Below are 15,204 nucleotides of genomic sequence, written 5' to 3' on the forward strand. Positions count from 1 at the left end.
CCTCGGCCTCTCCTCCTTCCGCTAAAAGTCCTTCATCCTCGTCCAGAAAACAACACTTCTCCTGGCTGTATCCTGCCAGACAACATTATTTCCCCTGAAGTCTTAGTCTTCTTTTTCATCTGCGTGACTTTTTCAGCATGCATAGCATGATTAATGTAATCTGCCAATGTTCCACTGTCAAGTCCAATATAATGCTTATTCACCCACTGATGTATAGGTGTGCTGGAGTTAGCATGCAGTGCATTTTTTCAGTTGTTGTCTATATGGTCCCTTATCATCATTGTCTTCCTGCAGTCCCCTATGTGCCTTAAACACCTTTGTCATCCTGATGACGTAATCTTCGAACAGCTCACCATCCTTTTGTTTTGCTTTCCCAATTTCACAATAATCTGCTCTCTTCTTAAATTTGGTTCTGATTTGTTCGCAAACAGTGGTCACCCTCGTGTCCAGGTCTGTACTACTTGGTGCTAAGATTTGAGGGGGATCGTTTGTATCCAGGTGTGACCAATCTCCCCTCATTGCTGCCCAATGTTTTTGTAGGGCTGTCATTAACACCTGTTGTGTTTCAACCCCGTTCAGATGATACCACTGTCTGAGTAACTTCAGATCAGTGAGAAAGGCTTCTACATCATCCTCGGGGGGGTCAGGCTTTCGCATGCCTTTCTCACATCCTTTTGAGTCCAGGTGTGGTACACCAGTGTTGTTGGGGCATCAGCGCCTGTCCGTGGATTTGCTACCTCAATTAAGGGACACATTTCTGCCTTGCCAAGATGCATTTGTGGTTCCTGCTTTTGCTTCTGTGCTGCTTTCTGAGCGGGCAGTGGAGGAGGTAAAGCTTTCCCATCCCTCAGGGTCATTGGAGGGGTCAAAGGAGAGGAATCTTCAGCAGCATGCTTTAACTCAGGTGGGTCATCAACTGTGGTCTGGTGAGCGTAGGGAGGTGGAGAGGGCGCACTTGCTGCAGCTTCAACATTATCTGCGGCTGGGTAAAGGGCTGTACCTGCATTCTGCGGAGGGGGCCTCTGGCTCCCTCCCGGTGTCTCGTTATCTATTTCATTTTTATTATAGAAGACACTCTTAAGATCATCTTGTCCCTGCTTCAGTTTATTTTTGACTTTATTCTCAGCCTCACGTCACCTGTAGGCTTCACTTTTCCACTTTAGTGCATTTTCTAACCCACATTTTTTTTTTGCTTTTTTGCAGAGTCCTTAGCTTTCCTCTTTATATTGCCCACTAATTCTGTTGTTGCTTCCGGCTGTAGTTTCCCTGAGAAATTGAACTTTTTTTGCCACGTTTAAATGTTTAGATGACCCGTGATATTTAACCTCCATATACCTGAAATCATTAGACTGTGGCTGTGTGTCATGTTTATTGTGAGAACAACATCAATTACCCATTTTAGCTATTCGTGGGGTTATCTCATAGGGAGATCTAAACGAACAGGCTGTTGTTCTTTTTTCACTGTTTGGTCACCGATCAGTCTGAAAAGTGTCACCACTTTGACCTCTGAGAGGTGGGTGACCTTACTTATGGCTTCTTTCCAGGTTCACAAACAGGTGTGGTGCGTATAGAACGCTTACAGCCTACTTCACAGACAGGGCTTCGTTTCTGCCAGTGGGTTAAAACTGGTGACAGGCCCCCTGCGATTCAGTTGAGCACGTTCTCAGTCATAAAAGCACATTCACACCGCTGCGCTTCAGCTGTTGTCACATTTTAACTCTGCTGTTATCACGCTTCTGCTCCAACCGGTTTTTATATCAGAATTTCTATAATATATTTCTATATAATACATCGGAATTTTACGGCTCGTCCACCGAAGGTTTCACCGACCTAACACTGTACAGTTTTTACGCACTGTTCCGGACTCGAAAGTGGTCTTTTAGTTGTCTCTTGCTCTTTATTAATTGCCCATTGTAACTGCTGCCGGCTCAATCTAGAGCCAACAGCCACATTAGGTGTCTGACACAGCAGGAAATGAAGCGCGAGCACGTGGCTCTGTAACAGATGGTCTTTAACCGCTGCGCCCTCTGACTTTTCTCTTTCTCTCTCAGAGAGTAAAATTTAACACTTTACAGCCAGGCTTTTGCCTCACACCTTACAGTGTTTAAGCCAAGAGACGAACCAAGAAAGACATTACGGGGTTTTTTTCTCGGGGTGACTCAAAGCCACATGCACACACGTGCACGTAAAGAAAAACAGTCTCACCCATGATCACACTCAGTCACCACCGCTGAAGTCCATATGCCTTCACCCCGGTAAGCATCGACCCGTTAGGGAGGAGACCCGTCCCCCGGAAATGGGTCTGCAGGAACTGGTTCCCGCTCCGCGGCTGCGGACTTCCACGGGCATTCTCCATCAGGGGCCAATGAGTTTCCGGTCTGTTGGCATCCGGCTCGAAGGACCAAGATGTCAGAGTTGTTCAGAGTTGGACCTGAAAAGAACAACCCAGTTTACACACACACAGAAAATGATCATGCAAGAGACACTGAATTTCTTTTCCTGATCAGGAGAGGCCAAACGAGGAGGCTTCAGAAAGAACTGTCGTCCGTCCTGAGGGCCCCGCCCATTTGCCTCTCCTTTTTATTGAATATAGTTACATACAGCATATAGGAGTGACAATATCACAAAACAATGGAAAAACACAAAGTCTGGTCTCACATTGATATGAAAACTGTTATGGCTTTGAGCCCTCAGTCTCCTAAGCTTCCCATAATAATGTCCAGCCCTGAACCGGTGTTCCGGTTACAGTGCTCTTTCCTCAAGGCTGAGCCATTAATTAAAGGTGCACATCTGTGCTTAGCAAAAACATGACCCTAGCAAAACAGTCTGCACATTGACTGAGTCAAAGATCATCTGCTCACTTTCTCGTTTGACAGTTTTAATGATCACTTGAGCCGTTCAGTGTATATGATTGCTTTGACACTAAGTAATTATTTAAAGGAATAATGGTACATGAACTTTCACACATGCATATACGTATATATGAAAAATAGAGAACAGAATCAAAGACATGATCACAGAGAGTACATCAAAGTGAAGACATTAATATTTGATAATATATATTGATGGGTGGATTAGTGGTTAGCACTGTTGCCTCACAGCGAGAAGGTTGTGGGTTCAATTCCCGTGGCCTTTCTGTGTGGGGTTTGCATGTTCTCCCCATGTTTGCGTGCGTTTCCTCCGGGTGCTCCGGTTTCCTCCCACATCCAAAGACATGCGGGTTAGGTGGATTGGCATCTTTAAAATTGTCAAGTAGGTGCGTGTGTGGGTGTGTCTGTGTTTGTTTGTCTATTTGTGGCCCTGTGACAGACTGGCGTCCTGTCCTGGGTGTACCCCACCTCGCGCTCTATGACTGCTGGGATAGGCTCCAGCCTCCCGCGACCCTTAATTGGACTAAGCGGTAGAAGATGAATGAATGAATGAATATATATTGATAACATATACAAAACCCTGTCAGAGACAAAGGTAGCAAATGTCTGTTTCTGAAGCCACTACTTCCCAATTGCACTAGTTCCCAAAGCAGATATGTGAGGTGGTCAATGCAGCAACACACAGGGCCAGGTCGAACTCCCAAACCTGCACAAACTGGATATTGGCCTTTATTAATATAACTTATTCTGTGGATGTACATGAGTCATCACACCTAGGACACATGAATCACCCACCTAACCCCACCCATGACACTTACCCTACCATAACTTTAGGTACAGTAACCAAAAGTGCAGTAAAAAACAGCAAGAGAAGTTATATTTCTGAGTGTGTGACATTTTGCTTGCCTATACAGAGTGTGTGTCACTGTTAGACTGCTTTGAATATGAATTGTTGGAAATCCTTCGTGTCGTTCATACCCACACATACAGCATTTCCTCAACTTGTTCTTTCGCACAAATCTTTTTGTTCTAGCTGCGTTTTATGTTGTCTTTCTTGTACAGACTTAACATTCACCTGACACTGTAGCTTTTTCCCGTGGTTTGATGGCTGTTTCACAACAGCTCAGCACGTCCAACTTCCAGAGACAGAAGACTATTGTGTTTGTGTCACGAGTCACCCAACGCTCTCTCTCACAGTACACCAATCAGAAACTCACAATTTATTCACTTTTTCTGAATAATCTCACTTATTCATCATGAGGGTTTTTTTTTTTCATCTCCACAAGCAAATGTGTTGCGATTTGACAGAAAATCCACCAGGCTGAAGCGACTTTTGAAGACTTTTGGAAGAAGCAGAGAGCAGATGAATTGGTGAAGTGGGAGAAGATGAGACATGCGGAGGAAAGAAAGAAATGTTTGGGGGGTTGAGAGGTCAGGCAAGGAGAAAAGAAATCACAAAAGCTTTACAGACACTTCTGACACAGATAGGTGCGTGGAAAGGATGTGGGCTCACATTTCTGCTTTCTTTCTGTTGCTGCAATTCACATTAACAGTATTGTTTGGTATTTGCATCAGCATCCTGCAGTGATTTGCGTGTGCATGTATGATTAATGCACAAGGCCTCATTTATTTTGTAAAGTGTCTGTGTTGGCTTATTTTGAGAACAACCAAGAGCTAACCCCCATCTGCTCCAAAGGCCCTACGCTCTGCACAATGGATTGAGTTCTTTGTCTTAGCCTAGTTAACCCCTTGCACCTTGTCATCCTCACCTCTGGCATCAACACGCACTCACACTTCACTGACAGCCTCAGTGTGGGACATTTCAAGGCACCACAATTTCACAATCAGCCACATTCTGCACTACAGCAAATGTTCACCTGCAGTCAGCGAATAATACTAATAAAAAGAGGGAATATTTTAATCATTTCAGTTAATATTATCATCAAGTGTTTGGGAAGAATCACTTGAATACATTCACTCCTGTTCCAACAACGCCAGACAATGTCGACTTCAATTCAAAATAATACATAGACTTCATTATTCTAAAGTAAAGATCCATATTTTTCAAATGCTTCACCAACTTTCGTGCCTTTATTTCTTGCCCAAAACTTGCCACCAACTGGTCAGATGTGTTCAATACACTGTCAAGAATTTTTAATACTACACTGTCACCAGAACCTTTATTAATCATTCTGGGCACATCTCAGATATCCAGAAAACTTACTCCAGCACAGCAGAAGCTCATTTCCTATTCTCTCATCACCGCAAAAACATTACTTCTGACATCATGGAAAGGACCAGCAGTACCGAACACTAAAATGTGGCTACGAGAGTTGTCCAACACCTTACATCTGGAAAAAATAAGAGATGAATAAGAAAAAATAAGGTATCTGTTGAAGGGCAATCTGTCATTGTTTCAGAATATCTGGCAACCTTGTATAGATTTCTTACAGTCGGTGTCGATATGAATACCTAATTTATTTGTGGACTATCTCTCTCTCTCTCTCTCTCTCTCTCTCTCGAGAGAGAGAGAGAGAGAGAGAGAGAGAGAGAGAGAGATGTGTGTATGTGTGTGTGTGTGTGTGTGTGTGTATTTTTACCTCCGCTTCATTTATATTTTTGCATTTTTGTTCATTTTTTTGCTTTTGTTCTGTGTTTTTCTTACTTTTTATTATTATATTTATATGAAAAAATTATTGAGCCATACTCTATAATTTAAAAATTGAATAATGTAAAGTGCTCAATAAAAATGTTGTGACTAATATTATCAAGTGGAGTTTTTCATCATCAAATGATTTATAGCGTGATATATAGATTTGTCAGTGTGTGAAGCATTAAAGTTGAAACAAAGTAAATATTTTAATGTGAGTACCCTTTACCTTTAAAACTAAATCCTTTAGAGTGAACAGTGCTGTGTTTTTACCACATTACATTGATCAGTTTATTGTTATTGCCCTGTTTTGTGTGTGTGTGTGTGTGTGTGTGTGTGTGTGTGTGTGTGTGTGTGTGTGTGTGTGTGTGTGTGTGTGTGTGTGTGTGTGTGTGTGTGTGTGTGTGTGTGTGTGTGTGTGTGTGTGTGTGTGTGTGTGTGTGTGTCTATTAATCATCTTAGTGAGCCATTCAAAAAAATGAAGAATCCCAGGGTCCACTTTGAAGTTGAAGTATTTTCATGTATGCAACATGTGAAACTAGATCAGATAAATGAAGAATAACATGTAATATAAATCCCATGGCTTTGCTTTACTAATTCTGATTCTGATCAGTTTTAAAATAATCAACTAGTTATGGGGTAATCTTTAAATTGATTAGGATATTGAAAATGAAAGAGGTTTTTTTTTTGATGATCTTTCATGGCCCACCTGCAGCACCTTGGTGGGCCACGGCGCACGCTTTGGGAACAAAATACATAAAACACACAAAACATTTTCTGGCATTAGTTTAATTTAGAATTATCTTTTGGAAATGTCAAATTTGATCCTTTGCCATACAGCTGAAAACAAACTCTTAAAAACTACTTTATACATAAGGGCATGAATCCTGAACTTTTGTGTGTACAGTTGCCTTCATCGATAAACATGACATCAGCAACAAATTATTATTTTCATTATTATTCATGAATTGACAGAAGGATTTTTAAATTGAAGAAAGTGTTTAAAAAGAAATAATGAAAGCTGGAATGATTAATCAATTAAGGGATTTGTAAGTTGTCTGTAAAAAATAGCCATTTGGATAACTGATTGATATGTTAAAGGAAAAAAATCTTTATAAATTGAGCAAGTAATGTTATTGAAATGTTAAATAAAAAAATTTGAAATTTTTAAAATAAATTTCTGATAAGTGATTAATATATTAGATTTTTAATAATTAACAGATTCATTGAAAATGAAAATAATCACTTGCACTCCTCAAATAATTTCCCATGGCTTAAACTGATGCTTCAAAATATTACCAGTCATCTAAAGTGAAAACATGTTGAATTTACAGTGATAGAAAATTAAGACAAGTAACAAATACTTACATGGCGAACTGAAATCAGAAGGTTTTTGACCTTTACACTTGATAAATAGCTTCAGAGTGACAGTGACCATCAAAACACCGGACATATTTTTGTCCTGTTCACCTAATCACTGTGTAATAGCGAGTGCTCTGATTTCATTTGTTAGTCCTTCTCAGCTGATTTGTGTTTCGGTGTGTCGATCCAGTGGTGAGCCTGTACAGGCCGAACACGGGTGCATGACCTGCACGTCGGTGGCAGTGCCTTATTGGTTAACCACGGGACGCCAACCAGTGTACGCCGCGCTGCAGCTATGAACCAAGATCAGAAGGGGGAGCTCTAAGACCAGGACTTCCACAGGGTTTGTCTCTCACAAAATGAGGGTGGGGAGTGTCTGTGTGTGTGTGTGTGTGTGTGTGTGTGTGTGTGTGTGTGTGTGTGTGTGTGTGTGTGTGTGTGTGTGTGTGTGTGTGTGTGTGTGTGTGTGTGTGTGTGTGTGTGTGTGTGTCTAACAGGGGGCGAGAGGTAAAGGGTGAGGGTTGCACTGGGAAGGGAAGGCGTGTAAAATGAAAAGAAAAAGCTATTTCACCTTTCTCACAACTCGTGCAGACCCTGTTCTTCTACTCTGCTGAAGGCGAGACACTGTCTGTCCTTTGCCTACATCTTTTCCTGCTTCTTTTTCTCTCTCCCTCACTCCCCATCTTTGTCCTGTTCTCTCAACGTCAGTTCTTTGTCTGTCCCCACTGTGGCCCTCCCGTTAGATGAAGGGCCGCAGAGATATAGAAGGTGGAGGAAGGCGGTGAGGGGGGGAGTAGCCGATGGAGGACTGTTTGAAGACTTGAATGGTCTCTTCCCATTACCATATTCTTTTTCTCCAAACTGTCCGTCTTTCAGGTAGAGAATTTAATAAAGATGTACCTTATCAAAGACCACTGATAAGACCAAGTACCACCACTAATACATAACAGTGCTGCTCAAAGCCCACTAATCTGCCCATTATGTGCAGCTGCATGTTATTATTCCTCGCCGTTGTCACCTTACAGTCAGCTGAATGGTGCAAACCTGTACAATGCATGCACTACTGCTAATCACAAACAAGTACGCAGACATGCAAAAGCAGCAGCAAGCGGCATCGGCTGCCTAATGAAACGACTGTGGTTTACAGGGCAATGCAAGGACCACGCTGTCATCGTCACACTGTCAAGGGATACAAAACAAAATGGTGAAGACAATTGAAATCCTCTGTTCGATCCGGCTTTCAGCTGCATGTTTCATCATGAAAGTCCATGCAAGATTACTTTCAAACACTGGGCTCTGTAGCAGCAGACTGAAAGGTGTTAGAAAAAAAGGAACAGAAATTTACCTGCAAGCTCAATTTAATCATGTGAAACTCTGAGACATTAATGATTCAAATCCCGGAAGGGTGGTTGTTGTTGCGTGCACACACGCACACACACTCATGCAGTGCACCACACCTCACAGCCTGGTGGTCACAGAGAGGTCACTCGTCTGTTTTTTGGCAGGTGTTTTTTCCTCATCCTCATCTTGCAGCCATTGAAGAAAGCAGATAATAGACACCTGAGCGCTGAGATCTGACGCTAGCGCCGAGCTCATTATGTCTCAGTCTCGCCGTTCTGCATTGTGATGCCTTTGTGTGTGTGTGTGTGTGTGTGTGTGTGCACGGTGTGTATTTGTGTGCACCTGATAGGGTTTTGCGTTCATGTGCACTGCATGTATGCTCGTGTAAAAGTGAATTTTTACTGCAAAGTACTATGAATACAGCCGACACCAAAGCTATATGCAACACTGTGCAATACACTGCCTTAGATGTACTATTGTGAGCTGCAACCTTTCTTTCATTCTTAATTACTGTTTCGCAGAAACTGAGAGAGGAAGGGAAAGATTTATGCATTATGATGGCAAAAGAGCACACACACTAATGGCTCTTAATGGGCCTGAGGTGGCTGCATATGGCTGGATGAGAGAGGGAGGACATGGTGACCTCTGCTGAAGTGATGACACTTCACCGTGCACCTCCATGTGCACATACACCTGCAGTACCACTCCGACCCTGTCTGGTGCGCTCATCTAAGGTGAGGTTAAGTGGCACAGCCTGATCAGAAAGGGACATAAGCACCGGCAGTAAAGTGTGGCAGTAGCAAAGAGCGAACTTAAGCCCTTTTCAGACATGCACGCTATACAATGGCACCATCCTCTCACAGTTACACTGATGACATTTTGACTTTCAGTCATCTCCTTTACGGTAAAGTTCCTTCTCTGTTCTGTTCAAACTTTTACAGAAAGAGTGGTACCTTATTTTAATGCTCATACTTGTATAAAGTTTACTTAAAGAGCACTTTGAAATATTTGCTAGGAGCTTTACAACAGACGCAATACAGACTGTGGAAAGAAGACACATTTTTAATCAGTTTTAAGAAGCTTTTGTTTTGGTGGCAAATAAACTGACATTATGTATCTTAAATCATCGAGATAATGAGAACAACAGGAGGAAAGAAATGCCATGCACAATGGAGTAATGATTTGGCCATATTAAGGTTTGGTATATCAAGGCCCATATTCTGAAATTTTAGATGAATTTGGTGAATTTATCTCTAATTTGGCAACCCGTCCAGATACGTACTACCATATCTCACGGCATGTCGTGATTCAGCAGCACGAAATATACATTAATCTATTGGTTCGTGATATTGTCACGAAAAGTGCCACATTTTCGCAACAGGAGCACAAATTCATTCTACAGTAATACATTCTGTGACGGCTGCACGAAATTAAAAGTGAAGCGGGGGGTGGGGATCAGGGGTGGTTATGGTTAGGGTTGGGGTTAGGAGTAGGGTTAGTAATAGTGAGTTTAAAAAAAACCCATCACGAAAATCATTTTGTGACGGGAGCACGAAAAAAAAACGTGAGACTGGGCTGGATACGTAACTTCAATATTCATGCAAACAAGTCTTGTGGCCCCCTCTGCAAATCATTCATGGACATTATAGATGTATTAGAATTCCAGCAATGCATTCAGGGATCGATTCAAATTACCAGAAACATACTGGATTTGGTCCTTGCTCGTGGTATTATCATCTCAAATATTGACATTGTGTCTCTTACGTCAGTGGTTTCAGATCACTCAATTATTAAGTTTACAGTCTCACTGCCTTGTCCACTGGAACGAGACACTTATTTATCATCATAGCATCACATCAACTCCTCAACTACCAGTGAACTTGGAGCCAGACTACCAGATATCTTAGCATCATTTTCGGGACATGATCATTTAATAGCAGCCCAGTCTCACATTTTTTTTTTTTTTTTTGTGCTCTTGTCACGAAATGAGTCACATTTTCGTGATGCTGTTTTGGTTTTTTAATTTTATTTTACTATTTCTAATCCTACCTTACCCTAACCATAACCCCACAGACCCCCCCCCCCCCCCCCCCCCCAGTCCCCACATTTCATGACAAAATGAATTTATGCTCCCATCACGAAAATGTAGCGCTTTTCTTGATGGTACCACAAACCAATAGATTTATTTACATTTCATGATGCCATCAAGAAATGTAAATGTTGTGAGATTGGATTGTTTAGTAGATAGTCTTGTGGACAGCTTCAGTTCAGCACTCACAAGCACATAGGACATGATGATCACTGCACCTACACTAAAACCACGACCCCCAAAACGTACTCACCATGGTTCAATGATCATTTTAATGGCCTCAAACATAAGTCTAGAGGTCTCGAGCAAAAATGACATAGTTCAAAACTAGAAGCATTCCACCTTGCATGGTGCAGTGCTATTCTGGACTATATTAAACATGCACTGTTTGCTACAAAATGGGCCTATTTCTCTGGTTTGATTAACAAAAACTCACTGCAATCCTCACTACAGTCTTCAACAGCTCCCTGATTCAAGCCACTGTCCCACCTGCATGAAAACAGCCACCATCATCCCTGTCCCCAAGGCATCAGACAATAGTGACCTCAACAACTACAGACCCATCACCCTAATATCAGTGGTGATGAAATACTTTGAGAAGCTGGTCCTACAGCACATCAAGGCCTGTCTCCCTTTTGCATTTGATCCCTACCAGTTCACTTACAGGAGCAATCGCTCCACTGAGGATTCCATTGCCATCACCTTACGTACCATGCTGAGCCACCTGGAGCATCAATGGCAACTATGTAAGCTTAATCTTCATAGACAATAGCTCAATGTTCAACACTATCATCCGGATATCCGGATATCATCCAGGACTCCCTTGCAAAAGAGATTCTGAATCTCGATGGGATAATTCCTGGTTAAATAAAGGTTAAATAAAATACTCTGATAACTAAACTACTGTACCTGCATCTTCCACCTGTGCCTGGATTACAGACTTCCTTTCAAACAGACTACAGCGTGTGAAGCTCAACCCTCACCTTTCCTCCCCCCTAACACTCAGCACAGGCTCACCACAGGGCTGTGTGCTGAGTCCACTCTTGTACACTCATGACTGTGTCTCCCATCATCATCAGGTTCACAGACGACACAGCGGTGGTCAGATTCATCTTGAGGGAAGATGAGACCGCCTACAGGAAGGAGGTCCAACACCTGTCAGAGTGGTGTCAGGCCAACAATCTGCTACTGAACACAGCGAAGACAAAGGAGGCTATCATAGACTATAGGAGAAACCAGAGGGATTATGCCCCTCTCAACATCAACATTGGAGAGCGTGTCTTCTTTTAGGCTTCTGGGAGTCCACATCCAAGAAGAACTCTCCTGGTCCACAAGCATCACGGCTGTTATAAAGAAGGCCCAGCAGCAACTGCACTTCCTGAGGCTCCTGAGGAAATGCAGACTGGAGCAGAAGCTGCTGGTGGCCTTCTATCATGTCTCCATTGAAAGTGTGATGACATACTGCGTCAAAGTGTGGTTTGCCATCAGTACAGCCGTGGACAGCAAGGCTATGCAGCGAGTTATAAACACCGCCCAAACAGTCATTGGCTACCCCCTGCCCCATCTTGAGGAGATAGCTACCTCCTGCTGTCTGTACTGATCCAGAGCCATCCTCTCAGACCCCTCTCACCCCGCACATCACCTGTTCATCCCAAACCTCCACGATGACAAACAGTTTCTTTACCTGGGCTGTGAGAACATTAAACACTCATGTGCAATATCTCTGACATTACATGTTCAATAACTCTAACCACCATGTAACTGAATAACTGAAATTTCATGGGCTATACTCATACAAATATGTGCAATATTTGCAATCTAATTTTCTCTGTGCCTTATCAGGATGTACAGTAGTGTTCAGAATAATAGTAGTGCTATGTGACTAAAAAGATTAATCCAAGTTTTGAGTATATTTCTTATTATTACATGGGAAACAAGGTACCAGTAGATTCAGTAGATTCTCACAAATCCAACAAGACCAAGCATTCATGATATGCGCACACTCTTAAGGCTATGAAATTGGGCTATTAGTAAAAAAAAGTAGAAAAGGGGGTGTTCACAATAATAGTAGTATCTGCTGTTGATGCTACAAACTCAAAACTGTTATGTTCAAACTGCTTTTTTAGCAATGCTGTGAATCACTAAACTAGTATTTAGTTGTATAACCACAGTTTTTCATGATTTCTTCACATCTGTGAGGCATTCATTTTGTTGGTTTGGAACCAAGATTTTGCTTGTTTACTAGTGTGCTTGGGGTCATTGTCTTGTTGAAACACCCATTTCAAGGGCATGTCCTCTTCAGCATAAAGCAACATGACCTCTTCAAGTATTTTGACATATCCAAACTGATCCATGATACCTGGTATGCGATATATAGGCCCAACACCATATTAGGAGAAACATGCCCATATCATGATGCTTGCACCACCATGCTTCACTGTCTTCACTGTGAACTGTGGCTTAAATTCAGAGTTTGGGGGTCGTCTCACAAACTGTCTGCGGCCCTTGGACCCAAAAAGAACAGTTTTACTCTCATCAGTCCACAAAATATTCCTCCATTTCTCTTTAGGCCAGTTGATGTGTTCTTTGGCAAATTGTAACCTCTTCTGCACGTCTTTTATTTAACAGAGGGACTTTGCGGGGGATTCTTGCAAATAAATTAGCTTCACACAGGCGTCTTCTAACTGTCCTTCTAAAACTTCTAAAAGTTTTCCCCTCTCCAATTAACTTTTTAATCAAACTACGCTGTTCTTCTGAATGATGTCTTGAACGTCCCATTTTCCTCAGGCTTTCAAAGAGAAAAGCATGTTCAACAGGTGCTGGCTTCATCCTTACATAGGGGACACCTGATTCACACCTGTTTGTTCCACAAAATTGACGAACTCACTGACCGAATGCCACACTACTGTTATTGTGAACACCCCCTTTTCTACTTTTTTTTACTAATAGCCCAATTTCATAGCCTTAAGAGTGTGCATATCATGAATGCTTGGTCTTGTTGGATTTGTGAGAATCTACTGAATCTACTGGTACCTTGTTTCCCATGTAACAATAAGAAATATACTCAAAACCTGGATTCATCTTTTAGTCACATTATTATTATGAACACTACTGTATATGTATTTGTTTTAAATAGCTTGTACATATCTTCACTTTTTATAATTCACATTCTTCACTTGGTCTGCTGTTAGTTATTTATGAGTCATAGGCGATAGCTTCTTTTTATCTTTTCTTATTCTCAAACTCAGCTGCAGAGTGGCACCACTAATCTCATTGTATGTGTACAATGACAAATAAAGCTTCTCTTCTGAAAACAAATATAATTCAAATTTCTTGTTTGACAATCTTATTCAAAGACAACCACATGTAAGTTGCTCTCCATACACAGCTCAAGATTTCTTAGATTACTTTGAAATGAAAATAAATGACATTAGGTCAAATGTATCCCAGCATGCCTTAGTCCCACCTCTTCATCCTAATACTGATGCTGGTGCCTTCAATGATGCATCACCGAGATTTACTGAATTTGATACCGTTTTGCTGGGTGTGCTGACAAAACTGGAAAGTTGGGGTAAGGTGTGTTGTCTCCTCTCTGTACTGCACTGAACACTGAACAGTGTATGCGATGCTTGTGCACATCCGCAAGCTAATAGAAAGTGAAAATGTTGTATTCCTGACATTTTCCAATTTAACAAATACAGCTGCATTAAAACAGTGCTGGCCTCCATTATAGAGAGCAGAATCCTGCACATATCAGGATCCGAAATCCAACAGACTCTCAAAAAATTAAGAGTTGGTAGTGAAGTGTGTCTCTCTTCTCTGTACAGAGTGCACAGAATGAACCAAGCAGTATGCGCGATGTTCGTGCACATCCATGTGCTGGTAGAAAGTCTTGAAGCTCCTGAAGATAACGTATTTCTGACTTTTTCCAATGTAAGAAATACATGAATGTTCAGGCAGCCTGTAAAAACAGCAGAGGTTCAGCTACATGTCCAAACAGCCGGGTTGAAAAGAGTGTCGTGAAGAGTTTCACATGCACGTTCATTGCAGCAGTTATAATGGGATTAAAACGGTGTCCTGCTGCGGTACAGACAGCAGACTCGACACACATCAGGATCCTAAAACTGACACACTCTCAAAAATTAATAAAGCGAAGTGTCTCATCTCTGTATGGAGAACTAGCCAGGTGGCATGCGTAATGCTCGTGTACATCTGTGAGCTGGTAGAAAGTCCTGAAGCTCCTGGAAATAACATATTCCTGACTTTTTCCAAGCGTCAGGTCCACTGAACTGAATGAGTGTTGATCCATCAATTTTGTATCAATGGTCAGCAGTTGATCTCATGTTGCAATGTTCATTTCACTCTCTGTTCACTGCTGTGCTGTTTCTACGTTTGCGCAGAGTGACGTCACCAGCCAAGAATTGCAGAGTAAAACATTTTCAGGAAATGCACCTTCTGACTCACAGAGCGAGAGGTTTAATTAGCAATAAAGTATGTCAGTGACCACTCATTGTGACCACATGTGCATGGATAGACTTACAATCATGAAAACTTTGATGTTGTGCTGTTGACTGGCATACTAAATAACATGTGACATGTCCTTTATCAAAACTACCAGAGGCATTGTACGGTAAATGTATTCCCAGTCAACAGACAACAACCACTACAGTATATGGGCAGGACCAAATGGCCGCTGTTTCACATTTACTTAGTTTACCGGCCGATAGGCCGCTAACCCTATGTTGTGGAGCGGCATCCATCGTAGTCACCAGTGTCTGTGTCCGTTTATTGTGATATCTCAAGAACTGTCTGATAACTTTTTTCTAATTTGTCAAGGGCGTAATATGTCACTGACATATTTCACGTCAAAAAATTATAGTCATAGATTCATT

General features: G+C 41.8%; 1 protein-coding gene and 1 long non-coding RNA gene across 2 annotated transcripts in view; one reads left to right on the forward strand and one right to left on the reverse strand.

Annotated features, from left to right (window-relative positions):
- mctp1a (multiple C2 domains, transmembrane 1a) overlaps positions 1 to 15,204 on the forward strand; it is a 606,655-nt gene that overhangs the window by 411,451 nt on the left and 180,000 nt on the right. The gene's annotated exons all lie outside the window — the stretch shown is intronic.
- On the reverse strand, positions 1,819 to 14,428 carry LOC117510365. The gene is made up of 3 exons (XR_004560695.1): positions 14,301 to 14,428; positions 11,217 to 11,221; positions 1,819 to 1,830 (listed from the first exon to the last, which is right to left on the reverse strand). It is a non-coding gene; the product is annotated as an uncharacterized LOC117510365 (long non-coding RNA).

The sequence above is a fragment of the Thalassophryne amazonica genome, chromosome 5 (assembly GCF_902500255.1).
Source record: "Thalassophryne amazonica chromosome 5, fThaAma1.1, whole genome shotgun sequence".
NCBI classification, from domain to species: Eukaryota; Metazoa; Chordata; class Actinopteri; order Batrachoidiformes; family Batrachoididae; genus Thalassophryne; species Thalassophryne amazonica.